The following is a 21,217-nucleotide window of genomic DNA, read 5'->3' as shown; positions in this document are numbered from 1 at the left end:
ATGACGCAATCATGCTTGAGTTACAAACAAAAGGATCGACATTTTATAAAAAGGAAGTACACTATTGAATCTATTAGGCATTCATTTTTATGGTAAAACAATTGCACTGCATCCATCTAATCTTGTAATTAAGATTCAAATGGGTTCAAAATGATTAATTTGGACTGGCCTATCAAAATAGAAGATTTATAGTTGTAATCTTTCTGAATAGCAATAGTGTTTTAGTTACAAATGCCTGGCTCATTATTTGTTCAGGAGTGAATGACAATTAGCTTGATCCTACTGCAACTGTTAATGCTATTGGTACTAAAATGAATAGGCACTACTGAATCAGGTTTCTGACATTTCTCTTCAGTTTACGATCATCTGATTGATAATACATTTAAAATGCACTTAGTCATTTTAAGTCACAGGCAAGAAGGAAAATGGCTCCCAACAACCAAGAACAACAACAAAAAAAAAGGTGTTGCAGGAAGGATACTTCACAGCAAGCCCGGAGAACAAAATCACTATGAGATGAATCACGTTCTAATATAATTGAGCCAGAGAAAGACTTCAAGCAAAATATTTTAGTTGGCCTCAAAACAACACAACAACAGCAACAAAAACAACAACTTTGTAGCCCATAAGAGGTTTGATTTTACAGATAGTGCTATGGAATAGAATATTACAAAAACTGTTAGTATAAAGCAACTATTTACACAGATGGTTTTGAATCTCAATGTTCTCATCGGAGCAAACCTCGGGGAGTTTCAGGTGTGGCAGCATTTTCCTCCTAACACAACTACAAAGATGCTTCTACAAAGGCTCGATATGCACTTATCATTGGGGCAGTAGGCTTGGGTTTGGGTCCTTCTCTACCGGGCTCTGAGGTTACCAATGGAGGGATCAGGGAAAACAAGAGCATAAGCATTTTCTGATTCTCAGAATTTCTGAAATACCTTTTGTTTCAGTGGCGCTGGTGAACTCGTGATAATGAAACTACACCTCGGTACACAAATCTTGACCTGCATTCTGGAGCATATTACAAAGAAAACCTTAATTTTGAAAGAATGAACACAAAGGAGGAAGAAAAAAGCTGTCACTGTGCAAGCTTTCTCTATATGTTTAGAAATATAGCTTAATTTTTAAGGCTTGAAGACCGTATTTAAAAACGTCTAAAACCAGTTCAGATTCTATAGGAGAGGGAAAACAACTGTAAAATTTTCATTAAACATTTGTTTCCTTTTTTAAGACATTCTTTTGCATATCTGTTACTGCATTTTAAAATACGATTTGGTTACCAAGGAAACAGGTTCCGGCCCAGTGTTAATTCGAAACTAAAATATATTTGAGAAGTTAAGCTCAAAGGGAAGAGCTCATGAAATAATTTTGAAAAGTGCCAGAATCTGGTACTTATAGAACCACAGCTGTATGGTCTGCAATGAACCATTTTAGGGGCTCAGTTTCATTTAGTGAAGCTCTATTTCTTCTAACAGGGCCATCTATATTTAATATTTCCCCCTTTAAAAACTATAACTCTTCCTCTTCCTAAATTATATACATACAAATAGTATATTCTTGTATATTACCTAAAATTGATTTTGGAAGCATGTAAGTTTTCATTTTCATCTTTCATATAACACGTTTAAAGACCGCTTCTTAAAATTTAAATATTTTTAATGTTTCTTATTAAGCTTGTTTACGCTCTTCGAAATTATCTCCAGAAACCCATTTATTTTTAGTTTCAAGCTAAAATGGAGCTGAATCATCAGACTTTTCAAAAAATTCTTTTGTTGTCTAATGGCGCCACACCTATCATATATATGATTTTTTTTAAAAAAGAATCATCTCACTTTTATAGCAGAATCATTTTATAAGTTTATAAAAGCTATATATTTATATAGTATCTGAATAGCAGAGGCTATCCAATTTAATACCCTCCCCCCAAAAGATTACAACTGTCTTATTTCATTTTTATTTTAAAAGTCATATTTTAATGCATCTAATGTTCTTGCTTCATGGCTCCAAAAAAATCTATAAAACATGCAAATTTCAACCTACCTGTATGCATCACTTAATGCAGTGCTAGCATGACAAGATACTCAGCCATTTTTATGTAAAGCGATGGAGACCAACTGATTTCTCCGTCTTCTTGCTCACAAGTTTTAGATGCAATTGTCACACACACACAAAAATCATACGCAGAACAGCTTGAATGTACTGTGATCACGAGAACTGAATTTATCAACAGGAAAACAGGATTGAAAAAAGAAGTTTCTCATCCAAGGTTTCTCTGAGGCTGCAACCAAGGAGGTGGTATGTTGAATTTTTTTCCCCTTCCTCCTCTGAGAGTTCAAAGCTCGGAGCTGACCACTGCAAAGGCCACTGTCACATTTGCTGAAAATCAAACCACTGATACCAGCACTGAAAATACAAATTTGAGAACTCAAGTTGCTTGCACACAATGCAGTGCAAAAGAGTTAAAAATAGACTCCACCTTGCCTCCTACCTGCATAATAAACATGTAAGTTTCAAGTGTTTAATTTGATATTCACATTAATTAACAATACAACATACATTATTTAAAAGACAGCAAATGCAAGAAGAAAGGGGAGACACCATCTGGTAGCAGAGTTTGCTGTTGTTGTTTTTGTTTGTAGGGTTTTGTGGGGGGTTTTGGCTTTGTTAAAAAAAAAAAAAGGTAAAATCGTATTTTGAATGTGATGAAAAGCAACCATCCAGAAGCAAATGAATCGGAAATGAAAGGTGATGTTGAAATATCTAAGGCTGTAATGAGGCAAAAACAAGTCTTCGCTACCAGATGATATGACATACAGAGCATTTACATACTCACATCTGAAATACTAGGCAACGTGTAATGAATTCTATACACAGCATGCACACACAGCACAAGCACGGCTAATCCTGCCTGCCATCTTAGGCTCGCAGAAGCAAGATACGCACTGCATGCAGCACACAAGCACTAAGGAAGGAGGAGGCAAGGGACAGCTCACCTTAAATGCAGTATCTGATTAATGTTGTAAGTGACATTGCATATCAGCCTCAGAGTCTTGGTTCAACTGGGTAGGAGGGAACAAAGAAAAATGTCATCAACTGGTGATGCAAGATGAGCCCAATCACTAAACACTGTTTAGCAAACTCCAAATTCTGCAACCAGACAGAAGGCATTTCATACACTTAGGCAGAGCTGCTCCACAATGAATGTGTCCTTCTGCTTCTGAGAATCAAACAATCCTTTTGCTAAAGAAGAAAATAAGCTGGAATGAATACTGTCATATCCTCTTCTTGAAGAAAGCTTTCAATACAGTATGTATCTGGTCCGGAATGCATTTTATAGATTGTTAATTTCATAGAATTGCTAACAAAAACCAAAATTGTTAAGCTATTGCAAAGTAAAGAATAATTCCGATAAAGGGTATAGCATTTCTAGATTATTTTTCAAAATTCTAAGTGGTGCCGGCAAGCTTGTAGAAGAATGCATGATCAGCTGTCTGTATCTGTGCTATAACCTTTAACCACAAGCAGTGTAAATGTATCCTGCTAAATGTATCTGCAGTACAGAAAGGCAGATACTGCCTCAGATAAAATTTTATTAAATTGTGAATGGATTTTCTTAAACTTAGAAGCAGAATAAAATCAGTACAGAAAAATAAATTGATGCTGAGTTCCTTTGGATGTATAGCTGATCATCACGAATGATAAAAGCTATCCTTAGGATACTGACCTAAATAATGCTAAGACTTACAGCAGCATACTGTACGCACTCAGAACATAGAAAATGCTAAATGATTTTTCTCCTCCCTCCCCCTCCAAAAGCTAAATTTTAAAGTAACAAGCCATTAATAGGAATACCAAAAGGCTATAGATAGTACATACTGTAAGAGAAGAAATCATGTTGTGCTGAGATGCAATGTTTCTTTGTTTTACTTTGAGGCTTATTTTAGCTACGCTTGCACGATGACATTGACATCAGGAGGTCAGGGCTGACACTGGGTTGCTATCCGTTTTATGAGCGAAATGTTTTCCGAAAATTAAATCTCATCTACTCAAACACCAAATTTCATGTCTTCTTCAATACCACCTCCCTACCCCCACTGCTCAAGATTGATGGGATCTAGTTTGGCCGTATGTAATAAATTGGAATCACTTTCTGTAGAGACTCCAATACATAATGGTGAGGAATTAATTTTTTAAATAAAAAACCTTCCAGAATTCTTATGCACCCCCTTTCATTCCTTCCTATCAACACACACACACACACACACATACACACACGCACACACGCACACATGCACGCACACACAATTGAAGTGCAAATTGCAATGAAATGTTTAACATGTGGAACAAAAACTGTTGAAAGAGCTGCTTATTCAGGATTTTGAAGAAATGCCTAATAAGCAAATACTGTTTTGCTACAAAACCAGTGTCACCATGTCCCCAAAGAGGAAAACAGCATAGCTTGCTAGAAAAATTTCCTCCAGATCCTGCCGGCAGGTAAAAAACAGAAAAGCATTTCATTTGCCATGATGTATAAAACAAGAAGTCTTTTATTTTTAAGGAAATAGAACAGATTCTTTTCCACTCTATTTCTTTAGCTACAAAGAAACCATATCCACCTCCACCTTTAGATCCTGGGCATAAGCCAACATTTTTATAAAATACTATGAGACTGATTTTGAATATATATTTACATTTTTCTTCTTCTTATCCCTCCAAAAGTCTTTAATTGCCTATTGCATCACTAAATATGCTAATGTTAATTAATTTTAACACATGCAAAAATGAATTAATATATTCTGGGGTTGCTAGTTTTCTAGCGCCTCTATCTTCTATAAGGACTGGCTGAAAATAATCAGGTTAGCAAAACATACAAGTTCCCCAGAAATTTTTTAAAGGAGAAAATATATTCAAACATCCTAACTTAGGTACTAGGTTTCACAACTGGATCTTTTGTTTCTAGCTCTCGTTCTGTCTTCTGCCCAAGAACATTCTATCTCCACACATTAAACATTTTTGGCTTAATGTGTAGAAAGTACCCTGCCCACCTCTATCTTATTCACTTTAAAGTCTCTGAGTTGGTTGTCCAGATTGTGGGTCATACCTGCACCACAGAGAGTCCTCTTCTCTTTGGAGCACATCTCTCTCCCACAACTACTCCAGAAATAAATGTGGCTCTAACGAAAACAGTAGCTCCTAGTCTAATACCAATGGTGGAACCATCTTCCCCACCCCCACATCATTGCTCTATGAGCTCTTGTTAGCATTGACAGCATCAGAAAATTAGAATGGAGTGTCCTTAGGCCAATTTCTCCTTTACCATGGGGGTCAGAATTAGAGAGATGATCACGCTGCGTTATAAGGCACCAACTTAATATATGGTCATCTATAAAGCAGGGTCCTTAGAGTGGAGTCAGAGGAGGTTGACGCAAACACCTATGCATTTGATGCTCTTAGTGTCTGTTGAGATAGTCCCCATTAATGACATTTGAAAACTAGACATTCATTTTAAAATACTCACAAATTATTATGTAGGCTAAATATACACGTTATAAAATCAACTGTGACCACGTAGAACTAAGTCGCTGCCTCCTCTGTCTGGGATAATAAATGACAGTGACAACGACAGTAATCCGTATCAGCCTCCCAGGAGATGAGTAAACAGTGTTATATCCCCTTTACAGGAAAGGGTGGTGAATGTGGTCAGGTCCCCTACTGGTACTTGTAAGCCAGATGCCAGGGCGAGCAGTTTCCAAACCTCCCTGCGGTGTTCTCTGTCCACCCTCTGTCATTATGAGCCTAAAATCCATGTCCTGGTTTATTTTGTGACGTTCCAAACACTCAGTGAGCAAATGTGGTACGTTTACCAGAGCTACTTGGGTTAAACAAATGTGAATGTCGAAAATATTCAGAGTGATGAGCTTGTTTAGGCAGACGTTCTCAACTAGTAAATCCTGTTTTGCACTTTTAAAAACCATGCTCATGCCTGAATTACTTAAGCTTTGTCATGATTGCAAGTGGCAAGGGTATGCATTCACTTACGATTTTTAAAAATTGCGTGCTTCTCATCCATCTCCTCAGGGCATATGCACAAACATTAATTTAAAAGGCAAATCCCTTTTCCACAATGAAAATTTTAGCCTGTTTTTTGCCACTTTGACGAGTGAAGCACGAGGAACCCAAAACGACCTGGCAGGAGCAGGCTGGAGAAGGACAGAGCTAGTGGCGAGGGGTGAGCCCATCACTTTGATTAACGTTCTTACTTGCTCACGCTCTCGTTCTACGGGCTGAGCTAATTTTACTTTCAGTCCTGTGGGTTAAAGTTAAATTGCATGGCTAATGCAAAGTACATAATTCAAGTATGAACAAAGCTTTACTCTCTATGTTTAAAAAAAACCTAAAGTCAGGGAACTGAGTCCCACAGGAATACTCCGTTTATAAACATTTGGATCAGTCTGCATGTTTCTTTATGCTGTTCACTGCATTAAAAATTACAGCTGGTTTCCTTGGATACCTAATATAGATAGTCAACACTTGTGGATAAATTTGTTATCAGGTTAGGCTCTTCTAATAGAAATGTTTAAAAATAAAGTGTTTACCAAGCATAAAATTTTGTTTAAATTCACAGAATTTAAAAAGTTTAAAAATGTTTATGAGGTTGGTGATTACATCTCTCTATAATTCATTCAGTCCTCAAAACAACATGGTGACTTAATTTATCAATGACTAAAAATGCCTTCGGATGATATTTTAGCCAGAATTTTCGAGAAAGTCCAATGCTGCTTTTAACATTTACGTCTTGCATAGGAACTGCTTTCTTCATTGAGCAGAGTTAAAAGTCTATAATAGCTACCATTCATGGAGAAGCTGCTACATCCTCAATATTTTAGCTATATTGTTTAATTCTAACTCAATAATCCTGCAAGGTGGGTACTAATTATCATCAATTTTAGGTGAGGAACTAATAGAGATTACTAGTCACATGGTAAATAGCAAAGTTAGGATTCAAACCTAAGTGTGACTGATTGCAAAGTCTGTGTCTTCCACCACTTCTAAGAGGATAAAACTTCCCCATACATCCACACTCCACCGCTGAGTTCAGTAATCTTCCTATTGTGCAGACACCTGGTAGAGGGGACCCCGTCTCCCTGGTGCCATGACCACCCCTGTTCAGATGAACCAGCCTCTACTCTCCAGGCATTGTGAGTTGTGGGTACCTAGGATGCCACCATCTGCAGACAGGCTGGTCCCAGCAGGTGGAAAAGACAGAATAAAAGAGGAGGAATCAACTAGATCATGTTGGGAAGTTAAGGGTAGGAAGCAGAGTAACAATTTTGGTGGGAGAGTTGTCATAATTTGGAAATGTTTTTATGAAGCAAAGTAGAAAAGGCTTACATTTCCATCTGGGCAAAGACTTCACCTAGTGAAGTCCAATTTTTCCATGTTACAGATGAGGAAATAGGCTGAAAGAGATCTGGCAATTTGCCCAAGATCACACACTTAATAAGCGAGTTTACCCCTTCTCTGTATGAGAAATTGCAGCTGGTTTCCTTTTACACCAAATATAGTCAGCATTTGTGAATAAATTTGTTATCAGATCATTAGATTGTTCTAATCTAAATTTTTCATTAAAGAAAAACCAGTGCAGCAATAAGACTAACTTACTTTCTTTTGTTTGTTTTTATTTTATTTATTTATTTATTTTTGAGACATATTCACTACATTGTCCAGGCTGGACCCAGACTCCTGCTAGCTGGGATGACAGGCATGTGCCACTGTTCCTAGGTAAGACTGACCCGCTTGCAAATTATAAATAGTACTTTTCTTCTGAACAGATAAACTAAGTAGGTATTATGAGTTCGTTCCCCAACATATTTTTAAAATGGACTTTTTAAAAGCCTAACTTTTGAGTAAGAGATTTTCCTCAACCAAATTTAGTGTCTCATATGCATCATATGACTCTATATGTTAACATCCGCTCATTTTGCCCCAAGGTCCCTTTCAGCTGTGAAAGTTTGTGATTCTAAAAAAATCCATCCCAGCTTGCTTTCTAGGCCAGGTAGGCCAAGACCGGACTGCAAGTCTCCTGCCTGCTGATGTACGTGGCCAGCTGACCATCCTGCTTCCTGGGAAGTAATTTTACATGCCAACCAGATGGCTCTCAAGGGGGGCTGTCTGATCTACCAGCTCCACCCCACCTGAGAATAGAGAGGAGGATTGTCTTGCTCAGTGCTCAGTAGGCATGGAACGAATCCTTGGGTGAGTGGACGTGCTTGAGGAGTTTCAACTCCAGGAAGCCTCCAGTTCTGAGACACAAGCTTGCTCACTTCCATCCATCAGCATCTGTATAAGATATGAGGAAGCAGTACACACCTGACGGCAAGGATCAGCCAGTAAGCCCTGGGAGCCAAACCTGAGTTACCCTCCAAGAAAGAGCTGGAAGGGGAAGGGAAATGTAAACCGTGTTTTTTTTTAAACAGAGAAAAAGTAGTAAACGCTATAGGCTGCCAGGGAGACTGTGGTGGACAACATCTCCACCCACCCTACCTCAACTCAGACCCTCCCGTGGGAACATCCTCAACAGGTGTCACCACTGTCTTGGACATCACTACCTCAGCGGTGGCAACAGAACAGTTTCTGCTTCCATTCCTCAGCGCGTTTGAAATGTGGCGCTAATGCTGACCTTGAGTGCCTGTGATGATGAAGAGCATTCCTTCATCCCTAAGCACACATGTTCATTTGCTGCCACGACCGCTTGCCACACACCAAATGGAGAGCAAGTAAAACAACAGGGTCTTCTAGATTCTTTTTTGGCAAAATACATATTCAGCAAGAAAGCCGAGTTTCTTTATAGAGAGACTGGGAGGGTGGGCATGGCAATGGAGGTGGACAAGTAAGAATTTTTGCAGATCTGTAAAATCCACCTCATGTGAGACCACAATCCTTTCCTAATATCTTTCTTCACCCTGGACAACAAATATTCCAAGACTTCACCTGGGAACAAATGTCTTTGCCTTCTCTTCGCTCAGATAAATGACTTTGCAGCTCAGAAGGGCCACAACGGTGCACCTCTTCTCAGCCAGAGCTGCTTAACAAGCCTCAGTGAGTCTTTACTTCCTTTGGACTAAAAATAAAGGCACAGTAAATTTTTGTTGTATTGAATTATCTACCTTTACTCATGTCTCTGGCTTGTCTCCTGCCAGATCTTTGTATCTCCCAGGGAGCCCAGAGCATTGTCTAACACAATGGAGGGACTCAATAAAGATATGCTTCACCAACACCAGTCTTGGGGGTCCTTTCTCTACCACCAGTGGCATCTTCAGCTTTGTATTGTGAAGCCACATCCTAAAGTTGGAGAACTTGCTCTGTGAGTTAAGGAATGAGCCTGGAGGCTGAAAACCCCTATGGAAGTTTTTCAAGTACTTAATCACTTGTTTACCAAGGGGAGCCTAAGTTGTCTGGCAAGCAAACCACAGCACTTTGTGTCAACCTGTCCCTCCTAGAACAGGAAAAGGGGAGACAGAAATAAGAGTGGCCTGACAACACCACCACAGCCTCCAAATAATGCTCAACATTTCCTTGGGCACAGTGTGTTTCACAGAATTATAGGATGGGGAAGATGCTTTAGAAAATACCATCTAGCACTTTGGGAGGCTGAGGCTGGAGGACCACTTATGGTCAGGAGTTTGAGATCAGCCTGAGAAACATAGTGAGACCCTGTCTCTACAAAAAATAGAAAAATCAGCCAGGCATGGTGGCACGAACCTGTAGTCCCAGCTGGGACTACTCAGCCTCCTACTCAGGAGGCTGAGGCAGCAGGAGGATTGCTTGAGCCCAGGAGTTCAAGGTTGCAGTGAGCTATGATGACTGTCACCACCGCACTCTAGCCTGGGCAACAGAATGAGACCCTGTCTCAAAACAAAAAAACAAAACAAAACAAAACAAAAAACAAACCATCTAAACGCTGTCTTTAAGGGAGAAGAAAATCAGATCCAAAGACGGTGTCATATCTGAAGACCCCAGCAACCAGGATAGAAGCCATATTCCTTAATTTCTAGTATTCTGCTTTGTAATTCAATACACTGGCTCAATTTGTTTTTTAAAAAAAGTCCAAGATGTCACTTAAATAGATAATAAATAGTTATAGATTAAGTGACTTAATGAATAGATGCTAGTATAGGAGTTTTATAACATGTTTCCCAATTCCTCTCAGAAGAAAGTATTATAATACACTTTAACTTTTTTTTAAAAAGCTCAACTAAATATAATTTTAAGCAAAATAGTAAACGTTGGCCAAAACATCACCTGGAACTGTCACTTGAGAAGTATGAGCCTTGATTGCTATATTAAGTCAATCAGACTAAGTTTAGCCTGCTGAAGTAGCCTTTATCCTATTTGGTTTGCAAAGAAAAATCTCATGAGTTAGCAAGAACAGCTAAAAATAAGTTGCAGGTTTCATTTTCCGTTGTTCAGTATGGTTTTGAAACCAAAAGGTGCAAAACTATGAGATTCAACAGCTATGAAAAGTCAACAATTCAAATTGTCACCTTTCTAGCACATGGTCCTGATCACCAACGCACAGCCATGCCTGAGAAACGGACACCTCCATCCCTCTCGCCATGATCTCCTGAGAGGGGTCCCCCGAATAAATAAAGCATGGCAGGAAATTGGGGGCTGAGACCAGCCCTGGTGGGGTGGGGGATAGAGACTTATATGTGAGTGTATTGTCACATCCGGACAGGATGCCACATAGGCTACAGCCCAAATGCTCAGCCTCAATCTCAGGTGATGCTGGGGACCCTGCTGCAGAGCAAGGGAGTGAATGAAGCTGGGGTTCCATTACGACAGGGCTCTGCGGTAGTGAGCACAGCACTCCCCCCTTGACCTGAATGCCCATGGCCTTGTGCAATTCCATCCTGCAAACTCAGGCAGCTCACGATAAATTTAATTTGAAAACTGTCTTTCCAGGGCCAAGTCTGGCAGAAAAGGTGTTTGACAGAGGCGTAAAAGCTTTAAAGAGAAGGCAGCCATCCCACTCTGCAGCACTCCGCTGTGGCACAAGGCCCAGAGACAGCAACGCTGTTAAAAGAAAGCCCTCAGCTGAATGAGACTGAAAGGGGGCACAGAAGGGTTAATCTCCTTCCATTAAAGGAGGGGCCATTTGGTGAAGGTGAAGAGAATAATCTGTATGAAGAGCAGAGCAGACAAAGAGCCATTCCGGAAAAGAAATTGCCGTGCGGGGGCGAGAAGGATGATTTGTCCTCGATATTCACCGTGAGACCATTTCTTAGATCTCGGAGTGTTCACCTAGCTTTGAAGTTACAGGCTCGGGGAGGGGCACGGGGGCATTTCACACTCAGGGCTGGAACACTTGAGCTTCGATTCCATCGGAGGATGGGCTGTGTCTGAAAAGCAGAGGGTGAAGCCAAAGCCATCAGGACGCTGCACAGGCTGAACCACAAATTAGAAGGTGGCAAAATAAACAAAAGGAGTTGCTCATAGAAGAGACCAGATGATGAATACCCCTGCCTAGAGGTGGGAAACCTCCCCTTTTAAAATTTATTTTTGAAAACTTTCAAAAAGTTTTAATGATTTTTTTTGGAAACAGCATATGATTTACAAGAAGTTATAAAAATAGTAAAGTGTATACTTTATTCAGCTTCTCCTAGTGATATCTTACATAACTGCAGAACATTGTCTAAACCAAAAAATGGACATTGGTACACTGAGGTACAGATCTTATGTGATCTCGCCAGTTTTTCCATGTGTGTGTTAATGGCGCTACGAGACGCTATCACATGTATAGACTGGAGTAACCACCATCACAGCCGGGATGCAGAACTACTCCACCACCACCATCCCCTCTGCTGCCTCCACAGTCACACCCGCCCCAGCCCCAGCCCCTGGCAACCTCTGGTCTCTATCCTGTAATTGGCACTTTGAGGATGTTCTAGAAATGGAGTCATACACTATGCAACCCTCTGTGATTGGCTTTCTTTCACCCAGCACAATCCCTTATGATCCATTCAAATTGCACATAAACAGTGTGTGCCTTTTCCTCACTGACTAATATTCCAAAGTGCGGATGTGCCACACTTACTCATGCACTCGCTGGAGAACATTTGGCTAGTTTCTGGTTTTTAGCTATCACAAATGAAGCTGCTATGAATATTCATGTAAAGGTGATTGTGCAAACATAAGTTTTCATTTCTCTTGTGCAAATACCCAGGAGTGGGATTGGTAGATCCTATGGTAAGTGTATGTTTAACTTTATAAGAAACTGCCAAACTGTTTTTGCGAGCAGCCGTACCGCTGTGTAATACATTCCCACCGGCAATGTATGAGAGGTCCAGTTTTCCCACATCCTTGCCACCATTTGGTAACATCAGTATTTTTTATTTCAGCCATTCTAATAGATGTGGGTTCCTCTTGATGGTCTACAGTTAAGACAGCAGTACATTTGGGGCCTTCAGAGCTTGGCTGGGGTGGCCTCAGATGTCACTAATTGTTCCAGCTTTCCTGGCAGCTGTCTACACAGCAGTTTGGACTGTCTGGCATTTAGATGATGAAAAATGGGGTGGTTTCTCTGGATATGGGATGAGACTTCAGATTTGCACAGTTGCTTCTGACTGCAGGGCTGAGACATCACCACCTGGGGACACTGAGCACCTTTGAGGCAGTGCCTCTTGGTCCAGCAAGCAGATGTGATGCCAGCAGCACATGCTCTTATGGGGTAGAGGAGGTGATACGACAGCCATGTGATACAACAGGGACAGAGTGTGCCTTGCCAGGGTCCTCCTGAAGCTTTGCCCAGAGACTGTGTGAGCGCTTTCTATTCCTGAAGGGAGTTCATTATTAGTGTAGTATGAGAGGAGGTGGCAGATGGAGCTAACGTAGATAGGTAAGGGTGGGACCAACAGTAGCATTTATCAAATCTTGGGACCCACTGAATGCTTTCTGCCCTTGAATTTCCTACTCCGTGATGACTCAAGACTCTCCAGCAGCATGTGGACACCTTGTCTGGATGTCATAGAACTCCTATGTCTATCTCCTGGGATTAGATCTGGAGGCACTGCTGTCACCATCACATAGACCTTCCTGGCTCAGGGATCCAGGTCCTGTGAGCAGTTGGAACTTCATCCAAGTATCAGAAAGTACCTCAGTCAAGGAAGTCACGCTGATGACAGGGCTATGGGGCTTGTAATGGGCAAACATTACAGTGAGGACTTGAACTCCCCAGCCTTTATTGGAAAGTCACCCTCTATCTGTTGTACTTCTGATTAAAGGGAGGTTGTAGACATTGCCAGGATCCATACTCATCATAACCCTGGATCCATGAGTCTGGACCAGGAGGCCAAGAATCAGGAGAGTAGTGATGCTGAATGCGGACAGCCATGGGATAACGGAGTCATGCACCAAAGCAGTGAAGCTTGGTGGTCACAGCCAAATTCCTTTGTGTCCAAGCGTGTAGAACGGGTACAGCTGAGGTGCCCCACTGGGTTCTGGCTCTTGTGCTTCACCAGGTGGGGGGGTCAACATGGACCTAAGCATGGCAGAACCCCAATGGTAATTTATAGAAGCTGAATATGAACCGGGGACGGTAGGGAGCTGAGCAGTTTGTGGAGGCAGAACTCGAAAGTCCAGGGACGCGTTGGTGGCCCTCCAGAAGTGGAGGTGTTAGAATAAGCACGTGCAGCCAGATACCGTCAGGCGGCCAGCGGGGGTAGTCTGATGGGTTTAGCAGGGTTATGCAGGCAGGATGGATAGTCACACTTCCTCTTAGAAAATGGTGAGAATTTTCAAAAATTGTTTGTTCACTATATTCTCTGCTAGGATTATTTTTTCCATTAAAAAAAAAATATCCATGCTCTAGTCCCTCTTTTCTGGCCCGTTGCTCCTACTTACTTGCCATCGGAAGGCAGCCTAGCACACAACACCTTTCAGACTTTAAAAGGCAGGCACAACCTGGGGCAGGAACCCCCCCTGACAGTGAAGCTGTACAGTGGAGCTCGCCCTTGAGGTGGAATCTGCTGCAGCTCCCCTCTAGCTCTTGCTTTGTCTTATTTTCAAATCGTGCCAGCCTTGACTCAAAATTTGCCCACATACTTCAGTCTGGCACTTGCCCTACCCTGCTCTGCTGTCAGGGTATCTGACTCTAGACCCCACCTCCTACTCTGCTCTCGTGGCAGGGACCGTGTGGACATACTCTTTATGGCTACCCTGCGTCCTCCTGGGTCAGACTTCAGTGCTGCCACCTAGGGCTCAGGGCACACAGTGGCCTGGCCTCATCAGGTGACCAATATGGGCACCTGCACCCCTCGCTGGGTCTGGGTTGCCCACACATGTCCTGAGATATGGTCCTGCCCCTCAGAAGGCAGATAAAAGCTTCCCGACTGAGGCAGGGGGTGACTTCAGGAGTCAATCTTCTCGCTGGTGCCTTTCGTCTATTACCCAGAGGTTGGCTGGTTCTGCCTTTGTCATTAAATCTCTGGGTGACCACTAGGAAGTAAATGAATCATTCTGGGCCTCAGTGACCTCAAATTCACAATAAGCGTTCCTGATTCCCTAGCTAATAATTTTTTTTACTATACTATACTATAGCTAAGGGAAAATCTAAAATTCAGAGGCCAAAAAGAAGCTTTAAATTAAATTCTGGTTTAAATATACTAGCTCAGAGTTCCGTAACTTTTTTCTGTCGAATAAGTGTTTGCCGAATTCAATGTTTATTGAACTGAATGCAGCATGTCAACAGTTCTCACATTTCAATGTGCATAAGAATTGGGGGGGTCCATTAAAATGCATATTCCTGGCCCTCCTCCTCAGAGTCTCAGAGCCTCTGATGCCACTGAGGCCTAGAAGCATGGATTTTAATATGAGAAACTGGAGGGGACTGAGGTTTTTAAGTATACACTGGTATATTTCTAGACGCTAATTCACCAATATGCATTAGGACCTTTAAAAATAGGTCATTTGACCTAGCGATTCAATTTCTAGGAGTTTTCCCTAAGATGTCCACAAAGATTTAACTACAAGAATATTTACATATTTAATAGTAGAGCACTAACGGCAATCAAAATGTCCATTTAAAAAAATGGATAGGCCAGGCACAGTGGTTCACATTTCTAATCCTAGCACTTTGGGAGGCCAAGGCAGGAGGATCACTTGAGGCCAGGAGTTAGAGACCGACCTAGGCAACATAGCGAGACCTTATCGCTATGAAAAGGAGGCTCAGGTGGGAGGATTGCTTGAGCCAAGGAATTCAAGGCTGCAGTGAGCTATGATTCAGCACCACTGCACTCCAGCTTACAGAACAAGATCCTGTCTTTTAAAAAAAAAAAATCATGTTTTCAAAGACCATTCAGTAACTTGGTAAAATGTTTACAACATAATGATAAATGGGGGCAAAAAAACATAAAATACCATCTCAACAATTTTTAAAAGAAGAAAAGAATATATATAGGAAAAATTGAAAAGAAATACATTAAAATGTTAATACTCAATTGTGGTTCAGTTGTTGGCTTACTGGTTATTTTTATTTTCTTCTTGATTTTTTTTTTGTATTTTCCAGATTTTGTACAGTGACTAGGTATGGCTCTCATTTGAAAAAAATTATGATAAATTTTTAAAAATAAAAGAAAGGAATTTGCCTCATATAGAATGAAACAGAAGAAGAGAAGTCTCTTAAAAGTCCCGCCCAGCCACAGCCTGGCTGCTGCCAGAGAACTCAGACAGTAGACAGAGTCCTGTTTCTGAGGTTAATTTTAAGCTACTTTGTGAGATACCTGGGTATAATTGATGCCAAAGCATTTGGGGCAATGAGAAAGTCCTTTTCGCTAGATACTATTTTCCTGTTACATTTGAGGATGACAGCCTATAGGGTCTGGGATATGAAAGAGAGTTTTCAGTTAGTTTAAATGACATCTCTTTTATTGTTCTTGGATGGAGCTCGTGTTTGTTGCCTCAGTATAACCCCTTACCCCTACCCCACCCCATAACACTAAGCAGACTGCTCTCATGATTAGAGGCTTTTAGACAAAGATGAGGTCTCTACTCTGGCTTGGGAGGCACCACCCAGGGTCAATGCTTCCGTGGATAGTTTCCAAGCCTCCTTGTCCCATCGCACCAGAAGTCCCATCAAATGCCAGGATCATCTTCTTTTGGCAGAGAGTTGACCTAGCCATCCTCCCTCAAAGATTTCAGCAAATCCCAGGTCAAACATCTCTCTGAATGAGATTAGAAGTCTCTCAGTTAGGCCTCGGGCCTAGAATCAAACCTTTCCAAGTGGCTTCAAAACCTTTACACCACATGCTTTGGCTAGTTAGAAGTGGTGCAAAGGATCCCAGTTGAAAGTCAATTTAGAAAGACAAAAAAATTTAAAATAATGATACTTAATAGCAATATCAAAAGTCAAAACACCAATACCGCCCATAATTATGATAATTATTTTTATCAACACTTTGACGTGACATGCACTTTCCTAAGTTGCCCAAACCATTTTGCACTTATAACCTTACTTATTCCGACAGAGTCTCAGCATTACATTTTTTAAAAACACCATTTTGGAGGTGGGAGGAAGCTTTAAAGTTCTGATGAAAACCTGAGGCTGCTTGAGTTAAAAACAAAACCCTGACGTCTTCAGTGTGGTGTTTTCCAAGCTGGTTCTTGACAAGAAATTAGGGGATTTCAGCATGAGAAATTACGAACCCCTATTACTATGAATTCCTAGCTTAGTAAGTATGACGTGGTCTTTTTTGCAAAACCTTCTAAAAAGAGTAACAGAACATTTATAATGCTGACCCAGGGGGAGAAAGAGGCTTGTACTTCTGTACTATGACAATTAAGTATTTCTGGACTATGACAATTATAAAACCTCTGGGGTTAAAATAACCACCAGGTCCAGTCGCTGCCTATGTGAGACTGCCGTGCTCAATCCACGAGTCTGCTCCTCGTGGATCAACAAGACCAGGCTAAGATCTTTAAATGACAGCTATGAAAAGATTATGGTGCCTCGAATTTGAATTATACCCCTCATGTGTAATTAAAATTGAAAAAAATAATAAAATACAAAATCAAGTTTAGTTAAGGAAGCTCAAGATAGTCTAATTTTTCCCGTGATGTCTACCTGATGCTTTTTTGGGAAATGTCAAATATCAAAATAGTTATGAAATGTACATTTCTATATAAACCTGCTTTGCTGGTTGTCTGAGAGGTCACCCAGCATGCTGTACTAACACTCTCAAATGGTCAAGGGGATTTGTGGCTTTCCTTCACACACCAAGTGTACAGTAGTGAAATTCTCGGTTACCTTGTTTGGTGGTCACACACCTGTCTCCGCCATACTAGGCACTGGAGATTAGAAATCAGGAGGTGGGCCCCCCTCCCTCAACCCTAACACCACTCATAGGTCAACTCCTGCATACTTAGTGCTTTGAGGAGTCATAATCAGCTGGCAGTTGAAGTTAGCAAGCTGTGATTAGCCAGTTTCCCAAATGAATGGACCCTGACATCTTTCCTCCTTGACCATGACCTTTGGCTCTGCCCTTCCTGGCAGACTCTGTTAGGCTGGGGCTTCCAGCAACAGATCATCCTCATTTGATTCCAGCTTTTGAAACCCGATACTTGTTCTCAACTTACTCCTTTGGCTGCACCCTTCTAGCAGGCACTGTATTCCCCCATTCAACCTGGTCTCATCTGTAGCTTACTGCACTAGCCCAGCCAGCTCCCAGCTTGGTAGACGCTTTTAGTTCCCCACAACCCAGGAAAATAGACTTTCAAAGCTTGGAGTATTTTTTGCAAAGAACCAACTTGTCACCCTGTTGCACTCTTTGTCAGCCTATTCCTGATGTGAGGCGACTGGGCAGAGGCTAGGGAGCACTGGCAGAGAGTAGGCCAGGCACCAGGCTCCGTCAGAGATCTGGGAGTCTGCGTCAAATGGGCTGGTAACAGGCCTCCCGGAACAATGGACAATGCGTGCTCATCAGGGTGTGAATGTGGGCATCAGAAATGTCAAGTCCAGGGGAAAATTCAATCAGAAACCAGAGTGTTTAGCCAGATATTGACCACAAAACTAGAGAAGTAGGTAGCAGGCAGCTCAGGCAAAGACTCTAGTCCATTTTCGTTGGAAGCCTTTAAACTGGGGACATCATAAGGCATCCGTCATACGGTTTCTGGTACTTACCAGCAAGGGGAATACTGTACCAAGACCAGCAATGGTTAAAAGGCTACATAAAATATAAAACTAGTTAAGGATTCTCCAAACAGGGCTTACAACTTTACCACTCATTATTTCAATGTTTTGAAAAGGAAAAGCTAGACTTACATATCAAATCCTTGGGGGTAGCATTAATATCCCCAGCCTAAGCCTTTTTAGTCTACTTTTAAATGTTTCTCTAATAACTTGGTTTGAAGGGCTCACCTCAATCAGGGAATTTTCCCCTGATTAAGTGTCCTGAGATCTGGAGCAGATCAGGAAGGACAGCTTTCCAAAGCCCCAGGAGCAGACGCAACTGTGAGCTAAGGAAGCCATGAGCTTTCCTACAGACCACTGGGGCTCGTGGTTGGGGAGCAGAATTCTGTTGGACAATTCCAACTGATATGACTACATCCAGGAACAGGAGACAGAGCCGGAACCGTCCTAGACTGAGATGACATAGAAAGGAAAAACAAGAAGAATATCGTTCCTGGTTCACTGGCCACTGGCAGCGTGGCAGTGCTCACATAAAGGCTCAGGTTCACAATGGACAGAGGTGTACTGAGAAATCTTAGCCACTGCTTCTTGCCCACATGGCCAGATGTTACCTAAGAGTGTCGGGGAATTCTAAATACCGGATGATTTTTTACTTCTCCCACTGTTCCTCTGCAACAGGGTAAGTCCTTAAGCATCTCCAAGTTCCTTTATACACTGTACCAGAGAGAATGACCTCTTCTCCAGAAACTCTCCAAAGCTGTCACTGGGAAGTGGATGTCCCACCAGGGACTGCATTTCCCAGACTCCCTTGTGGTTAGTTGTGGTCATGTGACTGAGTTTTAGCCAATGGAATGTGAGTAGAAGTAATGCTCACCACTTCTAGGCATGTCCTATAAAAACCGCCTATGTGCACCTTTTTGCACCCTTTTCTTTTTCTACTGAGTCGTGGAAACAGCCCCTCCCATCCCCCACCAGGTGACCTTGAAAACCACATGCTGCAAAGGGCAGAGCCTCTCTCAACCTGTGTCTCTGAATGCATGAAAGAGAGTTGCTCCACTGACCCGTACTGTTACATGAACAAGAAATAAAATCCTATTGTGTCTGAGCCATTATACATTCTGGGCTCTATTATAGCAATTAGCCTATTCTAATACATATTCTCTTTGATATAGCTGTTATCATTGTGTGCAGGCATCTCTGTGCCCTTTCCCCCTTTCCTTAAATCTCACCACAAACCAAAAACGTAAATTGGAAGACTTAAATTTAAATAGCTGTTAGGGACAAATGACACTCACCAAAGTAGTGGTCACAGCATTCAGCTCCTGGAGTCAGCAGAACAGCAGACACTCGCTTCAAGACAACCTGATATATTAAAACAAAAAGTAAAACATAAGACTACAAAACAGATATTTTAGAGTGTGATAGTTAATTTCCAAAAGGTGTATTCGGTTGACGACTGCATTCGCCATTGTTTCTAGTAAAAGAGAAACTTTCCTACTGCCTTTAAAGTAAGATACTTTTAAAACACACCCCTCAATCATTTTAACAAAGAATTTATGAAGAATAAATCTCCTCTGCTAAGTAAGGTATACAAAGACTAGATGCTGACTCAGGAAATGACTTTAGAAGCCAGGAAAATTAGGGTATGATTTCTGCGCCTATGGGCTGTGCAGTTTTAACGTACATGTTAAAACTTTTCTCTTGGAAACTTAACTTTCTTGGGTAGGAACTTCCAGAGCTTGTGAAATTATAGGCTTTGCAAAGACTTATGAGTTTTCGGACGAAGTTAAAACAGACACATTCTAACGTGTCTTTGTGTTTAACATCGTCCCAGATGCAGTGGCACAAGTAGCAATGAAAATAAGCCTTCTGTAAACAGGGCGACAGGACAATGGAAGTGCGGATGCCAGAATGGCCGGAAGCGTGCTCTGTAAAGGCAGCATGGCTGTGAGCGTTTTCTTACCAGGGCTGCCATCTTTTACCAGGTTACGTGTGAAAATGCCATTTGATGGCACGGGGTACGTATTTGCCTAGAACAAGGTTTATTTTTATGTCTGATGACTCGGTATAAGATCCAGGAAGCAAACAGTCCAGAACTCTGAACAAACATTCTGACAGTCTGAAATAGAGCACTTGGGCAGAAGGAGAAAGAGGAGATTAAACAAGAGAGTTGACAGGGAAAGGCACCAGTTGGGCCATTTTCCCCAGGGTTCCAACCTTAGTTTTTGTTTTGTTTTGTTTTGGTTTGGTTTGGTCTTTTTTGGCATTCTTGTCTGGCCCTATGGAGAAGAGAGAGATCAGACCACCTTGGGGCTGTATTTAGAGGGTCTCTCAAATGCAGTCCCGCCCCCCCTCTGGCTGGGCCTGCCAGGCCTCAGGTGTCAGGGAATAAGATGGCACCCCAAGCGAAGGGCACTGAGTGAGGGGGCCAAGGTGGGCCTTCACTTACTCGGAGGCGCCGGCTGCTCTGAAGCCCAGACGCTGCCAGCTCCCTGGGCTCAGGAGTTGCAGCCGCTTTCTTGCTCTGGGTTCTTCACTTCTTGTCGAGATCAGCTCCGCATATTTTTCTGATGATGTCACCCATTCTGACTTCCTACATTTTGAAAGTTGATCTACAAGTAAAACCATCCATGAGGCTTTAAACAAAAAAAAAAAAAAGAAGAAGAAAAGAAAGGTGTGCTGTGAGGAGATGGAGGGGAGGAAAAATGCAGTTGCCTCTTTATTTTGAGATTTGCTGCAGCTGCGAGTGCCACTCCCCAGCCAGTTTCCTGGCTGCAGAGGGAGGCCAGTGGCCAGGCGTGTGTGACGTCAGGGCCAGGCCTGAGTCACTGCCAGCGGCCGGGCTGCCCTGCCACTCTGAAGGGGACAAAAGGAACCTTTGATGTCCAGAGGCCCTCCTCTCAGCGCACTGGCCGGCACTGAGCAGCAGGCCAGGAGAACATTCCTGCCGCCTCCCCACCCCCGGCCGCCCTTCCTACTTCCGGAACAGTCCCAGACAGATTCAACAGGGCCTCCCCAAGGGACATCACC

The 21,217-nt window shown here is 42.0% G+C and overlaps 1 protein-coding gene across 2 annotated transcripts in view; it reads right to left on the bottom strand.

Annotated features, from left to right (window-relative positions):
* Window positions 1-20,798, bottom strand: part of ZBTB38 (zinc finger and BTB domain containing 38) — a 72,689-nt gene extending 51,891 nt beyond the window's left edge. The window contains exons 1-2 of one of the 2 annotated variants that reach the window (XM_012647437.1): window positions 20,637-20,798; window positions 19,483-19,549 (exon numbers count right to left, since the gene is read on the bottom strand). The gene's annotated coding sequence lies outside the window, so the exon portion shown is untranslated. Of the gene's footprint in view, window positions 1-2,996; window positions 3,063-3,178; window positions 3,493-19,482; window positions 19,550-20,636 lie in introns of those variants that run through there. The other variant, XM_012647438.1, reaches the window with a different exon arrangement.
* Between the last annotated feature and the right edge of the window lie 419 nt (window positions 20,799-21,217).

The sequence above is a fragment of the Propithecus coquereli genome, unplaced genomic scaffold (genome assembly GCF_000956105.1).
Source record: "Propithecus coquereli isolate 6110/MARCELLA unplaced genomic scaffold, Pcoq_1.0 Scaffold268, whole genome shotgun sequence".
NCBI classification, from domain to species: Eukaryota; Metazoa; Chordata; class Mammalia; order Primates; family Indriidae; genus Propithecus; species Propithecus coquereli.
This window is presented reverse-complemented; position numbering and strand designations above follow the sequence as displayed.